This window comes from Heptranchias perlo, chromosome 1 (genome assembly GCF_035084215.1).
Source record: "Heptranchias perlo isolate sHepPer1 chromosome 1, sHepPer1.hap1, whole genome shotgun sequence".
Lineage (NCBI taxonomy): Eukaryota > Metazoa > Chordata > Chondrichthyes > Hexanchiformes > Hexanchidae > Heptranchias > Heptranchias perlo.
The window spans coordinates 110,052,240-110,066,276 of record NC_090325.1 but is presented as its reverse complement, the minus strand read 5'-3'; the positions used below and the strand labels follow the sequence as shown (position 1 = coordinate 110,066,276).

Below are 14,037 nucleotides of genomic sequence, written 5' to 3'. Positions count from 1 at the left end.
GAGAACCAAGCTGAAAAGAGAAAGTACAGAGAAGAATTGAAAAAGGAAATAAGAGGGGCTAAGAGAGTGTATGAGAATAGATAAGCAGGTAACTTAAAAGCAACCCAAAAGTCTTTCATAAATATTTAAATAGTAAAAAGATAGTCAAAGGAAGGGTAGGGCTGATTAGAGATCAAAAAGGAGATCTTGTTGTGGAGGCAGAGGGCGTGGCTGAGGTACTAAATGAGTACTTTGCATCTGTCTTTACTAAAGAAGAGGATGCTGCGAATGCTACAGTAAAGGAGGAGTAGTAGAGAAATTGGATAGGATAAAAATAGATAAAGAGGAGGTACTAAAAAAGTTGGCAGTGCTTAAAGCAGGAAAGTCATCCAGTCAAGATGGGATACATCCTAGGTTGCTGAGGGAAGTAAGGATGGCGATAAGGGAGACTCTGGCCACAATCTTCCAATCTTCCTTAGATACAGGAGTGATGTCAGAGGTCTGGAAGATTGCAAATGTTACACCCCTGTTCCAAAAAAGGGAGAGGGATAAACCTGGCAATTACAGGCCAGTCAGCCTAACATAGACTAGTGGGAAACTTTTAAAGACAATAATCCGGGACAAAATTAATAGTCACTTGGAAAAATATGGGTTAATAAATGAAAGCCAGCATGGATTTGTTAAAGGCAAATCGTGACTGACTAACTTGATGGAATTCTTTGATGAAGTAATGGAGAGGATTGACGAGGGTAGTGTGGTTGTGTATATGGTCTTTCAGAAAGTGTTTGATAATGTACCACATAATAACTTGTCAGCAAAATTACACCCCATGGGATTAAAGGGGCAGTGGTAGGGTTGATACAAAAGTAGTGGTAAACGGTTGTTTTTCAGACTGGAGGGAAGTATGCAGTGGTATGTCCCATGGGTGGGTATTGGGACCACTGCTTTTTTTGATATATATTAGTGACCTGGACTTGGGTATACAGGGCATCATTTCAGAATTTGCAAATGCCACGAAACTTGGAAATATAGTAAACAATGTGGAGGATAGTAGCAGACTTCAGGAGGACATAGGCAAAATGGGCAGACACATGGCAGATGAAATTTAACACAGAGAAGTGTGAAGTGATACATTTTGGTAGGAAGAATGAGGAGAGGCAATATAAACTAAATGGTACATTTTTAAAGGGGGTGCAGGAACAGAGAGACCTGGATCTGTGCACAAATCTTTGAAGGTGGCAGGGCAAGTTGAGAAGGCTGTTAAAAAGACATATGGGATCATTGGCTTGATATACAGAGGCATATGCCCCGATATTTACAGGAAGGTGGGGAGGGAACGGGAGAGAAACCTGGAAATGCCAGACACGCGGAGTTCCTGCCGAATTTGACGGCAGGACCTCATTATCAATTTTTTACTCCGTTCCTCACCCGGCAGCCGAACAGATTGACAGACGGGCCGCTTGACGGGTGGAAAAGCCAGCGTTAGAAGGCCGCAGCCGGGGACCATAGGGGATGGTCCCTGGCAACCGGGAAACACCAGTGGGTTGGTGGTGGTGGTGGTCGGACCAGCAATCGGGAAGGAAGGGGGACTGGAAAACATCAAAAGGTTGGTGGGGGTGGGGCGGGGGGGGGGGGGGGTAGGTCAGACCGGCAATTGGGAGGGATGGTGGATCGGGAGAGATCGAGGGTTTGGAGAGGGGGTGTAGCCGATCGCGGCAGAAGATTTGCGTGAGGGGCCGGGCGGAAACACCCCTGCTCCTGCTGGCCCACAAGCAGTGCTCTATAAAGCACTTACCTGCTGGATACGGCAGTTCTCACCTCCCTTTAGCTGCCGGGTTTCCCGAGCCTTGGGATTAAATTCAAATGGCTGGCAAAATCTGAGGAACAGAGCCTCATTAACATATTCTAATCACGGACCCACCTCTCCAGAGCAGGTTGCCCGAACACCCTGAAAGCCCTCGCGGTTAAAACGGATGCAGGTGCGTTCGCAGCAGGTTGGGGTCAGATTTTTCAAATTTGCCGATTTAACCCCCCAATCCTCTCCTGCCCATCGCGGGGCGGGGTGGGGGGGGGATTACAATTACCCCCATAGAGTATAAAAGCAAGGAAGTTATGCTAAACCATTTTAAATCATTTGGTTAGGTCCCAATTGGAGTATTATATTCAGTTCTGGGCATCACACTTTAGAAAGGATGTCAAGGCCTTAGAGAGGATGGTGCCAGGGATGAGGGGCTTCAGTTACATGGAGAGACTGGAGAAGTTGGGGTTGTTCTCCTTAGAGCAGAGAAGGGTTTTGATAGAGTAAATAAGGAGAAACTGTTTCCAGCAGCAGAAGAGTCAGTAGCCAGAGGACACGAATTTAAGATAATTGGCAAAAGAACCAGATGCGGGATGAGGAGAAATATTTTTACCCAGCGAGTTGTTATGACCTGGAATGCACTGACTGAAAGGGTGGTGGAAACAGATTCAACAATAACTTTCAAAAGGGAATTGGATATATACTTGAAGGGGAAAAATTTGCAGTGCTTTGGGAAAAAGGCAGGGGAGTGGGACTAATGGGATAACTATTTCAAAGAGCCGGCATAGGCATGATGGGCCAACTGGTCTCCTTCTGTGCTATGACATTCTATATTTCTATGATTCTATATCAGATGTCCTAAATCCCTCAAGTTCCACCTCAGTTGTCTTCGATGCAATGTATGTCTGCATAAAGCACATTTACAGTGTGTGCTAGGAATAAATTCTGGTGGAAATGGGGCCTAGCAGTTCTTGAAAAGTCTTCTGACCCTCTTGTTGTGCAGAATCTTCAAAATAAGAGAAAATGAGATGGGAATGGTTGTACAGCATCCAGACAGAGTGACAAAGTAGAGAAAGCAGCACTGCTTGCATGGAAGGCATATGAGAGGAGTTCCAAATACAGGTTTCAGGATGAAGAGTTAGAACCATTGAACTGGGGCACTCTGAATGATGATTTTTTTCATTTATTTAAGAAGTGAGGGTAATCAGTGGAGGGGTCTCTTGGTGCCAAAGTGAAAAAGATGGCAGGTCCCAGTACATTGGTAGCCTTTGTAAGGTCATTAAACTTTTTGTGGTATCGTTCCGCTGTACTGGGGTGAAAGAGGTGGCATTCAGTATGGCTCTGGTAAATGCCTTCGGTGGTCTCCTTCCATGCAAGCCCAGCAGGCCGTCTCTCCGCTGGCAAATCTCACCCAGGAGGAGCTATAAGTTTGTGTCAGAATAATTCTGGGCTGTTTTCACTTGGCTAGGACCTTCTTTGCAATTGTCCAGTGATGTGGATGCCATTAAGTCTTGAGGAAGCACAAAGGGGGTAATTTTAACTTTTGGAAGATTCAGCGGGTTTGACTGTTGGAAGCAAGTCACTTACCGAAGCAAATTAGTTCTTTCCCTCCATTCCACACAGTTGTAAAAAATAGAAAATGACATAGTGCAGCCCCATGAAGGAAACGAAAGACTTCCAATGAATCTGAAAATACTGCCAATTTGCTAAATGCAAAGCTTATATCTGAGCACAGAACTTACCAACAACTTGCATTTATATAGCCCTTTTAATGTAGTCCCAAAACACTTCACAGAGGCTTAATCAATAAAATAGATGCTGAGAAAAGGAGCTCTGGAATTCCCTCCCTAAACCTCTCCGCCTCTCTACCTCTCTCTCCTCCTTTATGCCTCTTCTTAAAACCTACCTCGTCACCTGTCCTAATATCTCCTTATGTGGCTCGATGTCAAATTTTGTCTGATAAATGTGAAATGCCATGGGATGTTTTACTATGTTAAAGGAACTATATAAATACAGTTGTTGTTATTATTAGGAAGGGTGATCAACCCCTTGGTCAAAGAACAGGGTTTTAAGAGGATCATAAAGGAGGAAAGGTAGGTGGAAAAGCATGGCAGTTTAGGGAGGGAATTCAAGTGTATAGAGCCCAGGTGGCTGAAGGCACAGCCCAATGATGGGGCAAAGGGTGCAGAGTCAGAAGAACAGAGAGTTTGAGGAGGAGTGAATTGTAGGGCTGGAGGAGGTTACAGAGATAGGGAGGGACAAGGTCATGAAGGGATTCAAACACAAGGCAATGGGGGACCAGGAGCCAATGTAGGTTAGTGAGGACAGGCATTGGAAGTTTCCAACACCCAATATTTCCCTGAGTCTCTAGATTTCTCTGAACAAGTGGTTACTGATCTTGTTACTACTAGTGGCAGCCCCAATTACAAATTTCTACTACAAAAATAATTTAAAGGGGTATTGAAAATGTATGGTGAAACTATTAAACAGGTTCCGTTTCTGGGATAGTCAGCAACAACCTGCTCCAGGATCTCCACAAACATTGCCATGTTGGCATTTTGGGGACACCTCATGCAGCAGCAGATTCAGTCACCACATAAGAGAGAATTTTTGCAATGCACAGCTATCTATTTGAACATTTAATAGGAAAAAACGGTCAAATACCTACATTTTAAAGAAACAACATCCTCTTTTTCTTTATTTCTCTTTTCAATTGTTTCCAAGCACATGATTCATCAATCTTATTGTTGTTTCTGTGCATGTTAACTCTGCTCTTTGACTGTCAAGTTTAACAAATCCCTCAAATTAGTATTCCGTGATATTGTTTTCAGCATTCACTGTTTTACACAAAAACAGCAAAAGAAAACAACAATTAGCAGCACTGGGTGATGCGATGGTTTAGGCACTGGCATGATACCTCTGCAATGTGGATTTGAATACAGCTCCGACAGCTGAGATGAACATTTCTATCTGCTGGCTGTGAGAACCCTCTCTGAAGTGACCTTTTATTATTTTTATTGAGCATGGGCCAACAGCAAAAAAGTGCCATGAATATGACAATATGATAATCTCACTCAGAGATGGTTAAAACGGAATATGTCACACAGGTGCAGTAATAGAGCAGTTCTGCGGTCAGGGCTGAGATACGTTGAGGCAGATTAGAAGGTGTTTTATTCTGCATCTAGCTCGTGACCTGGAAGTAGTTGATGTTAACACCAAGGCTGTGAAATTATTCTTTGCAAATACCCGTAACGTATCTGTATGAAATTTGTTTATACGCTGCATTAAAATAGCGCACAAATGAACTTGTGCAGACAAACAGTCCATTTGAATAAAATACATTAAACCTTCATATGCTAATTAACTCACACTTAATTTCAAGACCTAAATGCCCAAAATAGAAAATACTCCATTTCCTAGTGCTAAAGTCCCCCACCTTAATGAGCAGAAACATCTATTAAATTTTAAAAGATAAATAAATTAACAGAACTGGCTAGGAAAACAAAAGGCCAGTGCTGCTCTTTGAAGCTGTTTGATTTGTAAAAGCAATATCAATGGTGAGATTCCCACAAGATTATACCTCCTATCCTATCTGTGAGTTGTCTTTTTCTATCCCTAAATAGTTATTATTGCCTTATCTACAATCTGATGTAAACCCTCAAAAAAGAAACAATACTCCTGATGGACAATACATTAGACCAAGCTGTGAGAAGAGAGAGATGGAAAGAAAAAGAAGCAAATTATGGCAATTTTCTCTCTCTTCTGGAAAATATGCCACATTAATATGAGAAAATTATAACGAAATGTGATGCTGGAAATCTGCAGCCTGACTCCAACATTCAACAGCAGTTTCACATGTATATAATTTGTGATTGCATATTGCACCCGAGCAGATTGTATAACAAAAAAATGCAGCATACATAAATACAGTAATAGAATAGACGTACAAATTTGAAGATTTTCATAGTGCTTAAAGAAAAAATTTGTGTGTCAATGAAAAGGAACATTAGATGGAGGTATATAACAAGCTCTGACTTCCATGCATTTAGATGCAACGTGAAAGCTGCAGTACTGCACAGATAGCCCATGCAAACAGTGTAGTACCCAAATGGACAAGTGTACTTAGTTACTCATAATCTGCTCATTTCACAGAGCAAGGAGAGCCCTCTCTTTGATTAGATGTACCTGGAAAGCACTATACGTCTCAGCATCAATGCAACATTCATTATGCAGCGAGTTGTTATGATCTTGAATGTACTGCCTGAAAGGGTGGTGGAAGCAGATTCAATAATAACTTTCAAAAGGGAATTGGATAAATACTTGAAGGAGAAAATTTTGCAGTGCTATGGGGAAAGAGCAGGGGAGTGGGACTAATTGAATAATTGGCACAATGGGCTGAATGGCCTTCTTCTGTGTTGTACCATTCTATGATATTATGATCAACCATTACCACCTCAACATAAAGCATTACCAGTACACATGCGGGTAGAAATTCACTGCTATTGCTTGTGAGCTTGCCCTGCAAGAAAGAAGGGAGAGTGTTAGTGGTAGCCTAGTGAGATGCTTCAAGAATGTGCATGTCAAGGTAGAATAGTGGTGATGGTGTGTGAAGGGGGGAGAGGTGAGAGGAGGTGAAGGCAGTAATAGTGAGGACATTAGGAGGTGCAGAGTGTGGCATTAGGAGCAGATGGAGGTGGAATGAAGTCTGCTGCAGTGAATAGAGGAGAATGCTCGTAATTAAGAGAGGGAAGGGATGTGAATGACTAGTGTAGTGTTATGTGCAGTTAGGAGTTAGGAATCTTACCTTAGCAACCATGATCAGCTCATTGAACCTTTTCCTGCATTGCAGCCAGGTCCGTGGGGTGATGTTCCTGACACTGACTCCCTCTGCCACTTGTGCCCACGGCTGCCAAGCAGCTTGATGAGATACCTTTCTGCCACCTGGTGAGAAGATGATGTCCCTTCTCCTGCCAATCTCATCCATCAAAAGCTCCAATACTGCACCCGAAAAAGGACCCAGACGAATTTCTACCCCATAGACTCCTGTGGGAGATGTTAATGCTGATGAGCATAAGGAAGCACAAGGTGAGTCACTGAACAGCTGGTATGAGGCAGAGGCCTAGCATGATGTACATTCCTACTTAGATATCTGAGATCTGGGCCTGTTACAGGGGCATGACTGTATTGAGGAGTTACTTGCTTCCTTGCACATGACATAAGAAGCTGGTCTGGGGGAGGAGTCCAACATTCAGATATTTACTGCCTTTTCCCACATGAGCGATGTTATGGAGAAAGGGCATATAGCAACAACAGTGTCATATGGAGCTACATAAGCACAGTAAAAGTATCTCTCACGAATTCTCACACTGCTGCTACAAAGGCTTTTGGGTTCAAACTGCAAGATGCAGATATGACTGACGTCCAATGTTCATTAGCTGAAAGAGTAACATCAGCTGCAGAGCCAACTGCGGATATTGATAGAAGCAAATAACATTGATACATTTAAGGGGAGGCTTGATGAATAAATGAGGGAGAAGGGAATGGAGGAATACTGGTACAGGATGGGAAGGGGTAATGAAAGAAAGAAAAGAAAGACTTGCATTTATATAGCGTCTTTCACCACCTCAGGACGTCCCATAGCGCTTTACAACCATTGAAGTACTTTTGAAGTGTAGTCACTGTTGTTATGTAGGAATGGGAAAAGGCTTGTGTTGAGTAAAAACACCGACATAGAACAGTTGGGCCGAATGGACTATTTCTGTGCAGTAGATTTTAGATAATTCTACGTGAGTCACTTGGATAATGGTTACAGGCAACCATGAGGGAGATATTTCAAAACTTCATAGATAATCCTTTATATCTAGAGGGCTAGAATATGAAGTGGAGCAAGTTTTGCTACAGCTATATGGGGTATGGTAGCATAGTGGTTATGTTACTGGACTAGTAATCCAGAGGCCTGGACGAATAATCTGGAATCTATGAGTTCAAATTCTGCCATGGCAGCTGGGGAATTTAAATTCAATTAATTAAATTAAATCTGGAATTAAAAAATCTAGTATCAGTAATGGTGGCCATAAAACTACCAGATTGTTGTAAAAACCCATCTGGTTCACTAATGTCCTTTAGGGAAGGAAACCTGCCGTCCTTACCCGGTCTGGCCTATATGTGACTCCAGACCCACAGTAATGTGGTTGATTCTTAATTGCCCTCTGAAATGGCCTAACAAGCCACTCAGTTGTAAAATCTTGCTTAAAAAAAAGTCATAATAAGAATAAAACCGGACGGACCACTAGGCACCAGACATGACAAAGGCCAAACCAAGCCCAGTCAACCCTGCAAAGTCCTCCTCACTAACATCTGGGGACTTGTGCCAAAATTGGGAGAGCTGTCCCACAGACTAGTCAAGCAACAAACCTGACGTAGCCATACTCACATAATCATACCTTTCAGCCAACATCTCAGACTCTTCCATCACCATCCCTGGGTATATCCTGTCCCACTGGCAGGACAGACCCACCAGAGGTGGCGGTACAGTGATATACAGTCAGGAGGGAGTGGGCCTGGGAGTCCTCAACATTGACTCTGGACCCCATGAAATCTCATGGCATCAGGTCAAACATGGGCAAGGAAACCTCCTGCTGATTACCACCTCCTGCCCTCCTTCAGCTGCTGAATAAGTCCTCCTCCATGTTGAGAACCAGTATGGAGGAAGCACTGAGGGTAGCAATGGCACAGAATGCACTCTGGGTGGGGGAATTCAATGTCCATCACCAAGTAGTGGCTCGGTAGCACCACTGCTGGCCGAGTCCTGAAGGACATAGCTGCCAGACTGGGCCTGCGGCATGTGGTGAGGGAAAAACTTACTTGACCTCGTCCTCACCAATCTACCTGTCGCAAATGCATCTGTCCATGACAGTATTGGTAGGAGTGACCACCGCACAGTCCTCGTGGTAGAAGAAGTCCCGTCTTCGCACAGAGGACACCATCCAACGTGTTGTGTGGCACTACCACCATGCTAAATGGAGTAAATTCAGAACAGATCTAGCAGCTCAAAACTGGGCATCATTGAGGCGCTGTGGGCCATCAGCAGCAGCAGAATTGTATTCCAGCACAATTTGTAAACTCATGGCCCGGCATATTCCTCACTCTACCTTTACCAACAAGCCGAGGGGATCAACCCTGGTTCAATGAGGAGTGTAGGAGAGCATGCCAGGAGCAGCACCAGGCGTACCTGAAAATGAGGTGCCAACCTGGTGAAGCTACAACTCAGGACTACATGCATGCTAAACAGCGGAAGCAGCATGCTATAGACAGAGCTAAGTCGATTCCACAACCAACGGATCAGATCAAAGCTCTGCAGTCCTGCCACATACCAGTCATGAATAGTGGTGGACAATTAAACAACTAACGGGAAGAAGGAGGCTCTGTAAACATCCCCATCCTCAACGATGGCGGAGTCCAGCATGTGAGTGCAAAAGACAAGGGTGAAGCATTTGCAACCATGTTCAGCCAGATGTGCCGAGTAGATGATCCATCTCGGCCTCCTCCCGATATCCCCACCATCACGGAAGCCAGTCTTCAGCTAATTCAATTCACTCCACGTGATATCAAGAAACGGCTGAGTACACTGGATACAGCAAAGGCTATGGGCCCCGACAACATCCCAGCTGTAGTGCTGAAGACTTGTGCTCCAGAACGAGCTGCGCCTCTAGCCAAATTGTTCCAGTACAGCTACAACACTGGCATCTACCCAACAATGTGGAAAATTGCCCAGGTATGTCCTATCCACAAAAAGCAGGACAAATCCAATCCGGCCAATTACCGCCCCATCAGTCTACTCTCAATCATCAGCAAAGTGATGGAAGGTGTCGTCGACAGTGCTATCAAGCGGCACTTACTCACCAATAACCTGCTCACCGATGCTCAGTTTGTGTTCCGCCAGGACCACTCGGCTCCAGACCTCATTGCAGCCTTGGTCCAAACATGGACAAAAGAGCTGAATTCCAGAGGTGAGGTGAGAGTGACTGCCCTTGACATCAAGGCAGCATTTGACCGAGTGTGGCACCAAGGAGCCCTTGTAAAATTGAAGTCAATGGGAATCAGGGGGAAAACTCTCCAGTGGCTGGAGTCATACCTAGCACAAAGGAAGATGGTAGTGGTTGTTGGAGGCCAATCACCTCAGCCCCAGGGCATTGCTGCAGGAGTTCCTCAGGGCAGTGTCCTAGGCCCAACCATCTTCAGCTGCTTCATCAATGACCTTCTCTCCATCATAAGGTCAGAAATGGGGATGTTCGCTGATGATTGCACAGTGTTCAGTTCCATTCGCAACCCCTCAAATAATGAAGCAGTCCGTGCCTGCATGCAGCAAGACCTGGACAACATCCAGGCTTGGGCTGATAAGTGGCAAGTAACATTCGCGCCAGACAATTGCCAGGCAATGACCATCTCCAACAAGAGAGTCTAACCACCTCCCCTTTACATTCAACGGCATTACCATCGCCGAATCCCCCACCATCAACATCCTGGGGGTCACCATTGACCAGAAACTTAATTAGACCAGCCATATAAATACTGTGGCTACAAGAGCAGGTCCTCCCAAACCCGCGACCTCTACCACCTAGAAGGACAAGAGCAGCATGTACATGGGAACAGCACCACCTGCACGTTCCCCTCCAAATCACACACCATCCCGACTTGGAAATATATCACCGTTCCTTCATCGTCGCTGGGTCAAAATCCTGGAACTCCCTTCCTAACAGCACTGTGGGAGAATGTTCACCACACGGACTGCAGTGGTTCAAGAAGGCAGCTCACCACCACCTTCTCAAGGGCAATTAGGGATGGGCAATAAATGCTGACCTCGCCAGCGACGCCCACATCCCATGAATGAATAAAAAAAATACAAAGCTCTGGTTAGACCACATCTGCAGTACTGTGTGCAATTCTGGGCACCTCATCTTAGAAAGGATATGTTGGCCTTGGAAAGAGTGCAGTGCAGATCCACCAGAATGTTACCAGTGTTCCAAGGGTTAGATTATGAGGAGAGATTTTATTTACTTGGCTTGTGTCCCCTGAAATATAGGATATTAAAGGGTGATATGATTGAGGTTTTCAGGATTTTGAAAGGAATTGATAGGGTAGACAGAGAGAAACTTTTTCCGCTGGTGGGGGAGTCTAGGATAAGGGGACATAAACTTAAAATCAGAGCCAGGCCATACAGGAGAGAAGTTAGAACACATCTTCACACAAAGGGTGCTAGAAGTGTGGAACTCTCTCCCACAAAAAGCAGTCAATTAATAATTTTAAATCTGAGATCACTAGATTTTTGCTCGCCAAGGATATTAAGGGATATGGAACCAAGGTGGGTGGATGGAGTTTGGAGTCAGATCAGCCATGATCTCATTGAATGGCATAACAGGCTCGAGGGGCTGAATGGCCTACTGCTGTTCCTATTTTTTTTAATTCATTCATGGGATGTGGGCGTCGCTGGCGAGGTCAGCATCTATTGCCCATTACTAATTGCCCTTGAGAAGGTGGTGGTGAGCTGCCTTCTTGAACCGCTGCAGTCCGTGTGGTGAAGGTTCTCCCACTGTGCTGTTAGGAAGGGAGTTCCAGGATTTTGACCCAGCGTGATGAAGGAACGGCGATATATTTCCAATTCAGGATGGTGTGTGACTTGGAGGGGAACGTGCAGGTGGTGTTGTTCCCATGTGCCTGCTGCCCTTGTCCTTCTAGGTGGTAGAGGTTGCGGGTTTGGGAGGTGCTGTCGAAGAAGCCTTGGCGAGTTGCTGCAGTGCATCCTGTGGATGGTACACACTGCAGCCACAGTGCGCCGGTGGTGAAGGGGGTGAATGTTTAGGGTGGTGGATGGGGTGTCAATCAAGCGGGCTGCTTTGTCTTGGATGGTGTCGAGCTTCTTGAGTGTTGTTGGAGCTGCACTCATCCAGGCAAGTGGAGAGTATTTCATCTCATTCCTGACTTGTGCCTTGTGGATGGTGGAAAGGCTTTGGGGAGTCAGGAGGTGAGTCACTCGCCACAGAACACCCAGCCTCTGACCTGCTCTTGTCGCCACAGTATTTATATGGCTGGTCCAGTTAAGTTTCTGGTCAATGGTGACCCCCAGGATGTTGATGGTGGGGGATTCGGTGATGGTAATGCCGTTGAATGTCAAGGGGAGGTGGTTAGACTCTCTCTTGTTGGAGACGGTCATTGCCTGGCACTTGTCTGGCGCGAATGTTACTTGCCACTTGTCAGCCCAAGCCTGGATGTTGTCCAGGTCTTGCTGCATGCGGGCAGGGACTGCTTCATTATTTGAGGGGTTGCGAATGGAACTGAACACTGTGCAATCATCAGCGAACATCCCCATTTCTGATCTTCTGATGGAGGGAAGGTCATTGATGAAGCAGCTGAAGATGGTTGGGCCTAGGACACTGCCCTGAGGAACTCCTGCAACAATGTCCTGGGGCTGAGATGATTGGCCTCCAACAACCACTACATTTACTTTGCAACAAAATGGGTTCTGCTTTGAAATGACATTAAGGCTGCAGTTTAACTTTACAATTGAGACCTGACCGGACTCTGGAGCAAAGAGATAGTAAACCCTCAAGAGGAGGTACTTTGCAAGGTGTATAATTTCAGTGCACAGTCAATCCTAGTTTAAAAAGTGCTCCAGGCTTATCGGGTTTCCTGGGCACTTGATAAACCCACCCGGAGTTTATTTAAGTGTATTGAGAGTGTAGACACTCCCACCTGTGCCCTCAATACATATACGCCTTGAATTTCCATGAGGGTTCCCCTGATCTCCCGTCATAATTTTAATGGACGATCAGCAGAGACCTCGGAGTGACTGCTGTCTCCGGAGGATCTGAGACCGGCTTAAAGAGAGCTGTTCTTACCACTGCCTCTAGAGGCAGTGCTGCGAATGACAGCAATGTAAATATTGGCACCATCGGTGCAGGCAGCTCTTTTTCTGGCTGCCAGTGAGCTGGGATGCCCAGACCACCCTTACAGGTCAGTGAAGCAGTTTTGTACTCATTGGCCTGTAAAAATCTTCCACAAGCTGCTCCAAAACACAACTTTAAAACAACCATACATGCACAAAGAGTTATTTTTTTCTGTTGCTCTGGCTAATGTGGAACCCACCTTACATATATCGTAGGCCTGCTTCTGCAGTACCTGACCCCTTAGGCAATATGGCGGAATCATTTCTTGAAACTGCTCTCCAGTATAAATGTGCCATTAAAAGGCAACCATCTCAACCTGCAAGGATCTTCACCTCTGAGAGAGTCTGATGTATAATATGTATTCTAGTCATGATAACCCAAATACTAGATTGATAAATAGAACTAAGGTAACCACATCATGAGTTGGTATATCAAACAATCTCTACACACACAAATACCTGTATAATTTGCTGACAGTAAGCTTCAAGGTGCACTGGGATTGTACATAATAAATGGGGTCTCCAGTTTGTTCCTGTCTTCGGTACTATGAAAGAATCCTCCAGGATGTTTTGATTCACTGCTTTGAGGTAATGAGTCAAAATATCCTGAATGAATTTCTATGCTGCACTGAAGATAGAAACAAGACAGAAGTCCAATTCATTATATATAATAGGCTGAAGCTAGTGCAAGGTACACTGTGATGAATCATTGCAGTATTCAGCATTTTGCAACTTATCTTGCCAAGACCTGAACTTACTATTAAAATCTATAGAATTATACATGAATTCAGATGAAATTAAGTGATGTATTGTGTGGGAAAGCAATGCATTTTAGCAAAATGGCAGTAGTAAGGCATCGTTATAATTGTGATAATGCCCATTTATGCAAGGAGTAGAAAAACAAAAGGCCTGAGTTGTAGCCTACCTCTATCAAATTCCTCATTATTTCAACAGAGGTGTTGACCCATTTAAAACAAACAGGAGACAGAACTTGTTGCAAGTGAGCTAAACATTCATACAATATCATCGTCAGTAATAAATTCCGGAGATAATGTTAAGGGAATAACTTACAGCATCCCAAGAAGCCTGTGTATGTTCTTTCCACCTCCCTCACTATCTTGAGAATTGGTGCCTCTTTCTTTTCCTGTGCAACCCATATCCATTCTTCATCCACTTTTGTCGGCCTCTGTTATTGACCACTTTTAAAGACCTGCAGTAGAATTTCTGCCTGTGTTCTCCCAATCTTCTGCCATGACTTTGGCAGAAGAACGGTGGAAACCCGGGAGAGATGGTATAAACCACCGTTCGTGCAGTATCT

General features: G+C 44.7%; 1 long non-coding RNA gene across 1 annotated transcript in view; it reads left to right on the top strand.

Moving 5' to 3' along the window:
- Window positions 1-6,803, top strand: part of LOC137339454 (uncharacterized) — an 89,876-nt gene extending 83,073 nt beyond the window's left edge. The window contains exon 3 of the long non-coding RNA XR_010966632.1: window positions 6,627-6,803. This is a non-coding gene — a long non-coding RNA (uncharacterized lncRNA). The remainder of the gene's footprint in view (window positions 1-6,626) is intronic.
- The last annotated feature ends 7,234 nt before the right edge of the window (window positions 6,804-14,037 follow it).